The sequence below is a fragment of the Saccopteryx leptura genome, chromosome 2, assembly GCF_036850995.1.
Source record: "Saccopteryx leptura isolate mSacLep1 chromosome 2, mSacLep1_pri_phased_curated, whole genome shotgun sequence".
Taxonomy (NCBI): domain Eukaryota; kingdom Metazoa; phylum Chordata; class Mammalia; order Chiroptera; family Emballonuridae; genus Saccopteryx; species Saccopteryx leptura.
In genome coordinates, this window is record NC_089504.1 from 51,283,620 (window position 1) to 51,296,749 (window position 13,130).

The 13,130-nt window shown below is 43.3% G+C and overlaps 2 pseudogenes; one reads left to right on the forward strand and one right to left on the reverse strand.

Annotated features, from left to right (window-relative positions):
- Positions 1-7,851: 7,851 nt before the first annotated feature.
- Positions 7,852-8,460, forward strand: LOC136391336 (large ribosomal subunit protein uL6 pseudogene; annotated as a pseudogene).
- A 3,684-nt stretch (positions 8,461-12,144) lies between these two features.
- Positions 12,145-12,681, reverse strand: LOC136391337 (ferritin light chain pseudogene; annotated as a pseudogene).
- Between the last annotated feature and the right edge of the window lie 449 nt (positions 12,682-13,130).

The window sequence follows — 13,130 nt, forward strand, 5'->3', positions numbered from 1 at the left end:
AAGGAATCACAGGCTTGTGAGTTGTAGATTGCCCTGGATGTTTTGGAGAACCAGCAGCAGCAGGAGGCTGGGGTCTCAAGCCCGGCAGCAGGAGCTGATGTTTTCAGTTCCTCTTTGGAGGATGAGGAGAATCGGTCTGGAGTTGTGATCCGCAGTCTCCAGAAGGTGAGAGCCCAGCAACAAGGAGTACCTACTACACCTCTGGTGGGTTTGCAATTTTGGGACATAGGGGTGAATGCCATCATGCTCTCTGGAGCAGAGATGGAAATGCTGACTGCCATTGCCATGTGCTCCTTTTTGGGACAGTGTAAGACCTGCCAGGACGGCAGGGATGAGGGGGGTGGCTGAGGCCCCATGTGCATGGACTGATTCCGGGACTATGACTGGAGTGGGCTCTGGCTCCTTTGTTGGATGGACTTACGAATTTTGGACAATGTGAAATACCCTGATGAGGATGGGGGGGGGGCGGATTAGCTGGAGGCCCTTCCGCTGCCCCAGGAAGCTTTTCCCATGGCTAGAAAGAAGGCCAAGGACATTTTGCACTTTTGGCAAAATGCTCAGAGACTGGTGAAATGTACTTTTGTAATTGTTGAAATTGTATGATTTGTCATGCTGTTATAATTTGTGTAATGTACCTAATTTCCTTGTGCAGGAATACCTGTGCTTTAGATTGTGAAGTGAGCAAAAGAGGTGGAATGTTTGTCAAATAAGTTTGCAAATATGATGTATATGTTTGCTCACTTATAGTTTGCATTAGGTGTAGGGGATAGGCTGTAAGAAGGCAGGGTCGTTATAGCCTAAGGCTTAGTTTTAAGACTAAGCTTTTCCCCACACCCTTGACTGTTGCATGATGTGGGGTGGTACACTCTCATGAGGAATCCCATTATGCCTCAGGTAAGTGACTTTGTATCAGAGACTTCCTTGTTTGTATATTGGATTAAAGGTTTTGATTTCTACATTATAAAATGGGGCAGAGGAGCCCATGCTGTAGAAGAGCAGAGAAAGGCCACGTGGAGGAGAGGAGAAGCAGCCAAGATGGCAGAGTGCTGAAGGAGAAGCCAGTTTATGCAGAGTTTGTGCAGGGAGGAGATGGGGAACAGAGTTGATTAAGGCTAGTGAGGTAGAAACCTTTGATTCTAGGAAACTCGGATAAGTCCGTGGCTTTGGGAGCCCTGAATGGAAAGGGAAGTGTTTTCCCACTTTGTGTATTTCTTGCCCGCCGGGTGCAAGCTAGGACAAAGATGATGGCCCACCAGTTTTTGGCTTCGTTGTTTCATTACCGTCTGTTCGAGTCAAATACGAACCTGCATGGGCCAGGCGGCTGTGATGGTGGCCGTGGCTACTGCCTTTACACTATTTTTTAAAAAACATATTTGAACATAAATAAATGAAAAACACATATCTGGAAAATGTGCCATATAAAAATCAACTGACAAAGCAATATGGTTCAAAAATTTTGAAATGTCAAAGCCAAGTAAGTGTTAGTGTCTCTGACACACAAAGAGCTCTTGCAAATGGACAGGAATGAGACAAAACCCCATTAAAACCAGCATAAACTGCCTACCTGTCAGTTGCTCTATTTTTCCATCTCTCTATCCGTAAGGGAGGCTGGCTCATCATTCAGCAGAATTCTGAGAGCTCTAAAATACTATTATTTTTATAATTCCTTAGCTGTCAGATCCAAACGAATGATGACTTTGCTAGTGACTAATGTGAAAATGGTTATCTGTTCTTGCCAGTGAGAGAATCAAATATTTTTCACTTCTTCCTCTGACATTGTTTAAAATGAAAAAAAGAAGAATGTTCTTATTCATTTTTTTTTTTCTGTTGGAGATCACTTCCAAGTTTCTCTGATGAGCTAAGTTTTGGGTTTTTTTATATGGGCCCAATGCTAATTTGCTTCACAGAGTAATTCTTCCATCTTTCAGATTTTAAGGTGGGGTAATTTGTTTGTTGCAGTATGTCAACTTTTCCTGTCTTGTTTTATTCAGTAAGCTACATTAAATTTGAAAAGAAAAAATAATGACCCAGAGTTGGCAACATAGGAGGAAAATAAAACCTCATTCTGTGCCTAAGACTCTGTGCTCACTTACTTGTTACACCCATGAAAAGAAGTTTCTATTTTAATTCAAACCCTTTCTCTTTCTTCTAAAATATGAATCCAGACTGAAGACAATATGTTTTGCAGTCAAAACTCTATTAAAGTACAAATCTAGAATCAACAGAAATTCTAGATGACATCTGTGGTGTTAAAAGTCAGAAAGAGACAAAAAGTTTTCTTCAGGGAAAGAATATGATGGAAGGAAATAGAGGATAGAGTTAAGACTATGTCTGAGAGCCTCAGGCCTCAGTCTGAGTCTCTTACCAAGATAGTTTTCCTCTCTAAGCTTCAGTTTCCTCATCTGTATAATGGAAAGAAAACTAGTATCTGCTTCATAGAGTTGTTCTGGAGATTTAATCAGCTAATCCACAAAATTTAGCCAAGAGCCTGGCATATAGTAAGATTTAAAATGATTATTATTATTATTATTATTATTATTTTGTTTTTATGTAGATACACAAGCACTAGATTAGGAGAGTGACTGTATAGTTGACCCTTAATCAACTTAAGGGCTGGAGCGCCAACACCACCCCAGTCGAGAACCCATGTATAACTTTTGACTTCCCAAAGACTTAACTATAGTCAGCTCTTGGCATGGGGTGAGGGTGGGAGGCTCAACGAATCACAGATGGAAAACAATATTTTCCTTAAGCAGTTGCAAATCTGTGGTTGGGAATGTGAAAATACTGTTTTCTACCTGCAGTTTGTTGAATCTGCAGATGTGAAATCCATAGATACAAAGGGCCCATTGTAGTTATTGGTAAAAAGTTTGTGTATGAATAGACCCACACTTCAAACGTGTGTTGTTCAATAGTCAACTGTATTTCCATCTCTCATCTGGGAAACCACTGGTCTTCGCTGTATTAGGTGGAGGGTACCTCACAGAGGCTTTCAAACTTTGATCCTCAGCACCCAGCGTTCCACGGAGGGGCCTGTAGGTTGTGGAGACATCACTGTGACGCTGTGATGGTGAGTCAGAAGCTTTCTTTTCTTTTCTTTTCTGTAATATATAAAAGGAACCTGTCTAAGATTCACTTCAAAAACCATTGATCCTTATAATCTGCAAGGCTCTTACAATTCTATTATTCAGTGGGCATTTCTCTGTTTTACAGTGACTTTTCCTAACTCTTTCATCATCTCTTTCTTGTCATTATCTATCCTTAGCCACCTGATCCTGAGAGAAAGAAAGCATTTGAGTGGGGCCCCATGTGTTTTATTATGGATTGCTTTGATGTATTGTGCCTTCTAGGAGGTGCCTGCATTTTAAAAGAGTACCAATGAGAGGGAGCAAATAAAGATTGTTTTTCTATTAACAGAAATCCTGGCGATGTGGAGACGATTTGGGGAGAGGGGATCATTTACAAAACTGCTAAATGACAGCTCCAACCACTGCCTTGATGAAAAAATAATGACTGACATTTGTGAAAAGATTCCAGATTTATACGACTTAATCTCCGTTTTCTCAGTCAGTTAACACAAGCTTCCTGTAGGGGAGATTCTTTTTTTCCTACTGCCTTTCCAAGCTGAGGGCATGGAGGCCCCCCGGTGACTCAGTGACTTGCCTCAATGGGCAGTTACGCCCCGCCTCCAGCCTTGGGTTCTGTCCTCAGGCGAGCAGGGTGTCCTTGCCCGTGTGGGAAGCCAGGCGGGATTACCCACAAGGCGCAGACGTTCAAACACCGCGTTTGCAGAAATGGCACAAGCAGGATGGCTGGGTTTTCTGACACTTCTTTTATGGGAATAAAGAAATGGCTGTAGCAGAACTATCAACTCTCAATGAGCTCTTTGTGCAAATAAATTCCAGAGTTTTTATGAACCATGATGGCGTGAGGGCTGCTTTCCCCCTTAGTCAGAAAGTTGCTGTCTCAGCCGTGCCTGGCATTTCTCCAGAAAACTCTTGGCCGTATGCACTATGACTTGCGGACTCCTGGATCAGCGAACTTCAGAGACCGGAGAAAAAGAGATATAAAGGCTTAGGGAAAACCAAGAAGTCCTTGTTTTTCATCAGTATATTTTTCCTTCCCTGTCAAAACTCTCTTTATTGATCAATGTCACCCTATTAAATTTAATTTTCTAAAAAAAAATCTCTAGGAGCACAATTTTTTTTAATTTAGTGAGAGGACAAGAGGCAGAGACAGACTTTCGCATGCACCCCAACTAGGATCCACCCAGCAAGCCCACTAGGGGGCGATGCTCTGCCCATCTGAGGCCCTTGCTCCATTGCAACTGGAGCCATTCTTATTTTTTAGTGCCTGAGGTGGAGGTCTTAGAGCCCTCTCAGCATCCAGGGCCAACTCCCTCCAATTGAGCCATGGCTACAGGAGGAGAGGAGAAGAGAGAGAAGCAAGGGGGCAGGGTGGAGAAGCAGATGGGCGCTTCTCATGTGTGCCCTGATTAAGAATCGAACTCAGGGCCCTGGCCGGTTGGCTCAGCGGTAGAGCGTCGGACTGGCGTGCGGGGGACCCGGGTTCGATTCCCGGCCAGGGCACATAGGAGAAGCGACCATTTGCTTCTCCACCCCCCCCTCCTTCCTCTCTGTCTGTCTCTTCCCCTCCTGCAGCCAAGGCTCCATTGGAGCAAAGATGGCCCGGGCGCTGGGGATAGCTCCTTGGCCTCTGCCCCAGGCGCTAGAGTGGCTCTGGTCGTGGTAGAGCGACGCCCCGGAGGGCAGACCACGCCCCCTGCTGGGCAGAGCGTCGCCCCTGGTGGGCGTGCCGGGTGGATCCCGGTCGGGCGCATGCGGGAGTCTGTCTGACTGTCTCTCCCCGTTTCCAGCATCAGAAAAAATACAAAAAAAAAAAGAATCGAACTCAGGACATCCACACGCCAGGCCGATGCTCTACCACTGAACAAACCGGCCAGGGCCTGGGGGGCACAATATTTTAAAGTTCAAAAACATAGACATAAAAGTCATTTATAAGTGTAGGGGAGGATTGCCTTTTTCTATCTTATTTACATGGAGCAAGTTGTCTGATTTGTACTTACACCCTCATTTCAATCCTGACTGGTAGGAAGATAGAAGTGTAACAACTCTCAATACACATTTGTTGAATGAGTGAACAAATGAATATGTCCTTTAATTTGGAGCCAAGACATTATGAAAGCAGAAGCAACGGAAACAACATGATAACCTACTCTGGGATTGTCTTTCGTTATGACTGATTCCTTGGAAATACCAGCAAAGAACTCAGATTGTTGCATATTTCAAGCAGGGACATCATTGCCTTGAAACAGACTAAGGAGCATCTCTGAGAAGGGAGAGCCAAATTGGGGTACTGATGAGGTTTGGAGGTCTGGGTTAAAGACAAGTCTTTCCATGCAGGATTGTGATATAATCATTTAGGATTGGCAGACGCAGTAAAGTGAGAGTTTTGCAGTAAGCTTGGAAGACTCTTGGAGATAAAACTGTCACTTGATGCTATTTAATACAAAGTTGAAAGTTGAACAGTCTAATACAAAGTTCAAGTTGAGTTGTTCTCGGTTATTTGCAACTTTTACTAAACCTTGAGCAAGAATTTCCTGGAATAGAAAAGTCATGGTGACAAAGACAATAGAATAGCAAGGTCACGTCAATAAACAGAGTAGTACAGTCATATTTCTCTAGACCAGAGTCTGTAAAATTCACTTCAAAGGCCAAAGCTATTTTCTGTAAACAATGTTTTATTAAAGCATGGCCAAGTTCAGTCTCTTAAGTATTGTCTGTGGTTGTTTTCATACTGAAAATGCAGAGTTAAGTAATTGTGACACAGACTGTATAGCCACAAACTCTAAGATAGTTACTTTACAGGAAAAGGTTGCAACCCTTAACACAGACTGTGTGGGAGTAGATGGTTTTGTGGTAGGCAGTTAGACAGACACGAGCAGAGGAAGGATGATGGGCCAGGTACAGAAGGTCACCAGGACAGAAAGCCCCGGGTAGCTAGCAACAGGCAAAATGGGAAAACAAGGACTTCACCCTCAGGGTAAACTTTCCACGCCTAGCATATTGCTGGTCCTGTGGTTTAGATCCCCTGATCTTTCATATCACTGGTCATGTGATTCAGACCGTCTCCTGACCTTTTCTCCCTTAGCAAGTTGCTAGTTATGAGGTAGACCCCCTTGGAGGAGAAACAAGGGGCTAAAGATTGGCCTCATGCAACTCACATGCAGGCCCCTGCATGACCACTTCCTTAACGCATTAAGCCCTAGAGATAACATCTAGGCCTCAGTTGTGTTTCAGCTCCAGGCCCACCCATAAAAGTAGCAAAACCAGACAAGCGTGATGCTGTCGCTGACATCAGGACCAGCTACACTGACTAATGACCCTCTGCTCTGGTCCTGACCAATCAGTGGAGACCACAGTTCTGAAAGGACACATCTGCAAAGCTGATAAATATTCTACTGGGATCTTTCCCTGAGGCCTCCAGCTAAATATCCTGAATACCTAAGACCCAGTGCCCCTCTCTCTATAAAGCACACCTGCACCTTTCCCCGCCTCCTTCCCCCGTGTGCACTTTCCTTGTTTCTCTTTTTCTTCTAAGCTCCAAGGGACCTCCTTTTGCCTCTGTGACTTGTTTCCTGAGCCCATTTCTTCTGCGGCTCAATTCTACGTTTGTGACTTTCTACATAAACTTTCTCTTATAGTTTGCATCATGGCTTTGAATTTTTCTTATCCAAAACTCATGTATCAAGGTTCCTGAACCAAGGTTCAGTCTGACTGCACTGGTCCAACACCTGGTGCCATTTCACTGCCAACACTTTCATTTCTCATTATATTTATTCATTCATAAAATGTTGGCCATGGCCAGTTGACCCAGTGGTAGAGTGTTGGGCTGGCATGTGGATGTCCCAGGTTCAATTCCCAGTCAGGGCACACAGGAGAAGTGCCCATCTGCTTCTCTACCCTTCCCCCTCGCTTTTCTCTCTCTCTCCCTTCCCCGCCAGCAGCCATGGCTCTATTGCAGTGAGTTGGTCCCAGGAACTGAGGATGGATCCATGGCCTCCTTCTCAGGTGCTAAACAATGGCTCCAGTTGCAAAGAAACAAGGGCCCCAGATGGGCAGAGCATCACCCCCTAGTGGGCTTGCTGGGTGGATTCTGGTCGGGGCACATGCAGAAGTCTGTCTTTGCCTCCCCTCCTCTCACTGAATAAAAAACAAATGTTTTTTAGGCACCTACTGTGTGCAAGGCATCTTTATAGGTGCTGGGAATACAACACTCAACAAGATAAATGCCTGCCTTTGTGGGTAACAAACAAGTAAATAAAACAAATCAGAAAGTAAGAGGTGCTCTAAAGAAACATTGAGCATGGAAAGAAGATAGAGAGGGGCGGGGTTAGCAGAAGGGGGTAAAGGGGATTCCTTTTGGGATGTGGGTGAAGGAAGGCTTCTCCTAAGAGTGCACATTTGACTCTTTTTTGTGTGTGTGTGTGACAGAGAGAGGGACAGACAGACAGGGAGATGAGAAGCATTCATTTTTTTGTTATGGAACCTTAATTGTTCATTGATTGCTTTCTCATATGTGCCTTGATGGGGGGTGGGGGGGGCGACTATAGCAGAATTAGTGACTCCTTGCTCAAGCCAGCAACCTTGGGCTTCAAGCCAGCAACCATGGATGGGGTCATGTCTATGATCCCATGCTCAAGTCAGGGGCCCCACGCTCAAGCTGGTGAGCTCGGAGTTTCAAACCTGGGTCCTCCGTGTCCCAGTCCGATGCTCTATCCACTGCGCCACCACCTGGTCAGGTCACGTTCGACTCTTTGCTGCATCTACTATGAGGATGAAGACCATCCCAGAAAATATTGCCATCACTCTGAAGCGACGCATAGTTATCTGTGAAGGGCCCCAGAGGCACCCTGTGGAGGGACTTCAGTCACATCACTGTACAACTCAGTCTCTTTGGAAAGAAAAAGAAGAGGCTCCAGACTGGTGAATGGTGGAGAGACAGAAAGGAACTGGTCACGGTTCACGCTGTCTGCAGTCCTGTACAGAATGTGGTCAAGGGTGTTACACTGGGCTTCTGTTATAGGATGAGGCCTGTATACACTCACTTCCCTATCAATGTCATTATTCAGGAGAATGGTCCTCTTGTTGAAATCAAATTTCTTGGGCGAAAAATACATATGCAGGGTTTAGATGAGGTTAGGCGTTGCTTGTTCAGTATCTCGAGCCCAGAAAGATGAGTTGATTCTTGAAGGAAATGACGTTGAATTTGTATCAAATTCAGCTGCTTTGATTCAGCAAGCCACAACAGTTAAAAACAAGGCTATCAGAAAATTGGGGGGGGGGGGTGATATCTATGCTTCTGAAAAAGGAACAGCTCAGCAAGTTGATGACTAAGATCTAAGTTGTCCAGCTATAGAAACAGCAAGAAGCCAAATGATTTCTCAGACTTATATGCAATGTTTTATTTTATTTAAAAAAAATTTTTTTTATTGACTGATTTTAGTGAGACAGAGAGAGGAAGGCAGAGAGAGAGAGAGAAGTATTTATTCATTGTTCCACTCAGTTATGCATTCTTTTGTCAGTTCCCATATGTGCCCTGACAAGGGATAGAACCCCCTACCTTGGAGTATCAGGATGATGCTGTAAGTGACTGAGCTAACCACCGGGGCCTATTTGCGGTATTTTAAAGATGCAGTAAAAGCTGTATATTGATTTTTGGGGAAAAATGAGGTAACATTTGAGTAAGAACCTCCATGAAGTGAACTGACTATGTGAAGTTAGGGAATAGGGCTCTGGAGAGAGATTTCCATGCAAAAGAGTACAGAAATGCAAATAGCCAGAGTTGTTACATGCTTGCTCTCTTGACAATAGCAAGCAGACCATTGCAGCAAGAACAGTGTAAGCAAATGGCAGAGTGGGAAGAGCTGAAATTGAAGAGGTAGCCAGGGCCAGGTGAAATAGTAGGGCAGGGGTCCTCAAACTTTTTACACAGGGGCCCAGTTCACTGTCCCTCAGACCGCTGGAGGGCCGGACTATGAAATAAACTATGAACAAATTTCTATTCACACTGCATATATCTTATTTTAAAGTAAAAAAACAAAACGGGAACAAATACAGTATTTAAAATAAAGAACAAGTAAATTTAAATCAACAAACTGACCAGTATTTCAATGGGAACTATGCTCCTCTCACTGACCACCAATGAAAGAGGTGTCCCTTCCGGAAGTGCTGCGGGGGCCGGATAAATGGGCTCAGGGGGCCGCATGCCCTGTAGTAGAGCCTTGTGGGAGGGTCCAAGTTTGAATTTTATTTTGAATATGATGGGAAGCTAATTGTGGGGGGTTATTTATTCATTTTCTAATTCTGGGTTTCTAATTCTGGGCCACTTCCTTTGAAGTTTTGGGGGTTTGTTTTGTCCTATTTTTGACAGAGTAACATGGAACTGCTCCTGTATCTGCCCTGACCCGGGAATCAAACTAGCAACCTCCCTACTCCGGGACAAATGAACAAAACTGAGCTATCTGGCCAGGGCTTACTTTTTATTTTTAGAGAGACAGAAAGAGGAAAGGAGAGAGAGGGGAGGAGAAACGAAAGCATTTGTTGTTCCACTCAGTTGTGCATTTTTTGTTCCCTTGAAGTTTTTAAAGATAATGATCCAGGATACTGAAAAACAGCAGCTCTACCTGAAGCTTTACCACTGGCTGCCTTTTTTTTTTTTTTCCGTTTATCTTTCACTTAGAAATAGCTTCCAATATCACTTGTGATTTCTTTTGGACCCATGGATTATTTAGGAGTGCATTACTGACTTATAAATTAAATTGAGAGATTTTCTACCTATGTTTTTGTCAATATTTTCTATTTTAAAATGATCAGTGTGTGCTTAAAGCATATATTCTATATATTTTAATTTTTTTAAAAAAATTGTTTTTATGATCAAGAATATGGTCTAGTTTGGTGAATGTTCTATGTGTACTCAAAAAAAAAAAAGTATTTCCTACAGTTGTTATGTATAGGGTTCTACAAATGGCCGTAAAACCAAGTTGGTTTTACAGCTGTTCTGATCTAAATTCTCCTTGACTTTTATTTAGTTGTATCAATTTACTGACACAGGGCTGTTAGATTTCTGCCAATTTTACTTCATATATTCTGAAGATCTGTCATCAGGAGCATATAATTTAGGATTGTTATGTCTTGTTGTTGAAATGACTATTATTTAAAAATAACCAACTTTTTCTCTGATAATATTCCTTGTGTTGAAGTCTACTTTGTCCAATATTAAGATAGCCAACATCTGCATGGAATATGGTTTTCATCCTTTCAACCTTTTATTTTTTGCTTCACTGTATTTTTGCACCCATTTCCCCAAGCAGCCCCTTGTCTTTGGCAACCATCAGCTTATTCTCAATATCTATGGATCTGTTTCTTTCTTATTTTACGTATTCACTTATTTTATTGGTTTCAGATTCCACATATAAGTAAAATCATATGGTACTTCTCATTCTCTGTGTGACTTATTTCACTTAGTGTAGCACCCTCTAGGTTCATCTATGTTGTCACAAATGGCAAGATTTCATTCCTTTTTATTCCTAATATTCCATTGTGTGTGTTTGTATGTGTGTGTACCATATCTTTTTTATTTATTCATTTTAGAGAGGAGAGGGAGAGACAGAGAGAGAGAGAGAGAGAGAAGAGACAGACAGAGAGAAGGGGGGGAGGAGCTGGAAGCATCAACTCCCATATGTGCCTTGACCAGGCAAACCCAGGGTTTCAAACCAGCGACCTCAGCATTTCCAGGTCAACGCTTTATCCACTGCGCCACCACAGGTCAAGCCCATATCTTCTTTATCTACTCATCTATTGATAGACCTACGTTGCTTCCATATCTTGGCTATTGTAAATAATGCTGCAATTTGAAGGGTTTTAAACAAGTAGTCATAGGGATATGATTTCCATTATAAAGGCTCATTATAAAGGCTTGTGGAGACTTGACTATAGAGGAAGGAAGTGAAGGTTGGGATGCCACCACATGAAAGAGGTCATGCTTACTTAGATCAAATGCAGAAACACAAAGTGGTAGGTGTTTACCATGTGATTTGAGAAAAATTTTAAAAGCACAGCTAATAAGACCTGCTAATGAGTTGGACATGGGGTCTGAGAGAGAGTCAAAGATGATTCTGTGGGTTTAGCATTGAGCAACTAGGTAAATGATGATGCCATCTACTGAGATGGTGGGGGACTTTAGAGGCAAACGGGTAAAATCAAGAGTTCTGTTTTGATTTTGTTAAATTTCACATGCCTATTAGATATTCAAATGAAGACATTGACAGTTGGATATGAATATGTGTAACTTAGATAGATTGGGCATAAGATTTAATTTGGGATTCATCAACATATGAGTAATATTTAAAACCATGGAATTTGGTGAGATCTCCTAGGAAATAACTACAAATAAAGAAAAGGGCTGATTGTTAAATTGAAGGGCCAGTTGTGAGCTGGAACTGGCTCAGGCCTGCGAGTGAGAGCTGACTAAGCACATCTCTTCCCAACTCCCCATTCAGTAACATCATGCGAATGGCTTGAAATCAGCCACAGTGGAAATATTTGTACCATGAAAATTGGCAAACACCATACACCAGAGTTTTTCCTCTGTATAGAGCCAGCTGTTAAACATCTATCAGCACAACACTGCCTGGGACTCTCACATTTAGAGGTCAGGAAAAGCAGGAAGAAGCAGTATAAGAGATTGAGAAAGACTAGAACATGAGTGAGATTGGAAGACTACCAAAAGAGTGTGGTCTTCATATCCAATTTTATTATGTTGCTTTATGTCTTGTCCAAAAGTCAATAGATTATATGATGTTTCTCTTCCCTCCCTTCATAAAGGCTATCAGCACTTGGAGTTGAAAGAACAAATCACATACAGAACATAAATATTTTTAACTATCCTTCACTTACTGACATTAAATCATTCTTTTTCTCTTTATTTTTTTTCTGCAAAAAGCTTTATTATTTCCATTTGGTTCAATGCATGGGAGAGGGCTTCAGTATGGTTAAAAGGATGCCTAGTGGTTTCAGGTAGAGGCTCAGGCAAAAGCCAGACACAGGGAGGCAGAGGGGCCCCTCAACGAAGGCTCCAGTCGTGCTTGCGGGGGAGCCTTTCAAAGATATACTCGCCTAGCCCAGCCTGGGGGCCAGCCAGCCTGCGGGGGCTGGTCAGGTGTGGCCCATCTTCTTGATGAGTTTCACCGCTCATCCAGGAAGTGGTTCTCCAGGGAGTCACAACAATGAGGCTCTGTGTGGGTCTAGCCCAGGACATGCAGATCCAAACAGACTGGTTCAGGTTCTTCTCCATGGCCATGGTGGCTTCTGTGGCATCCTGAGCTTTACCCCACTCGTCCTGAGAAGCCTTCAGCATGTCCCGGAAGAGAACGTGGTCACCCCGCTGGTTTTGCATCTTTAAGAGACGCTTGGTGTCCTCGTGCTTCTCCTCGGCCAACTCATGGAAAAAAGTGGTCCACGGCCTCCAGAGCCACATTGTAGCAGTGGAAACAGAAGCCCAGAGAGAGGTAGGTGTAGGAGGTCGTAGATGCAGGTTAATCAGGCAACTGATGGCAGCTTCCACTTCAGTGGAACAATTCTGATGAATTTGGGAGCTCATGATTGTTCAGCAATAAGGAATTAAGGTTATAAAAATAAAATAAAATAAAATAAAATGGTGCCTGACCAGGCGGTGGCGCAGTGGATGGAGCGTTGGACTGGGATGCCGAGGACCCGGGTTCGGGACCCCGAGGTCGCCAGCTTGGGCGCAGGCTCATCTGGTTTGAGCAAAAGCTCACCAGCTTGGACCCAGGGTCATTGGCTCGAGCGGGGGGGTTACTCGGTCTGCTGAAGGCCCGCAGTCAAGGCACATATGAGAAAGCAATCAATGAACAACTAAGGTGTTGCAATGAAAAACTGGTAATTGATGCTTCTCATCACTCTGTTCCTGTCTGTCTGTACCTGTCTATCCCTCTCTCTGACTCTCTCTGTCTCTGTAAAAAAAAAAAAAAAAAAACAGAAAAGAAAAAGAAATATGAAGCTGAGATTCAAATCTAAGCAGACTGCAAT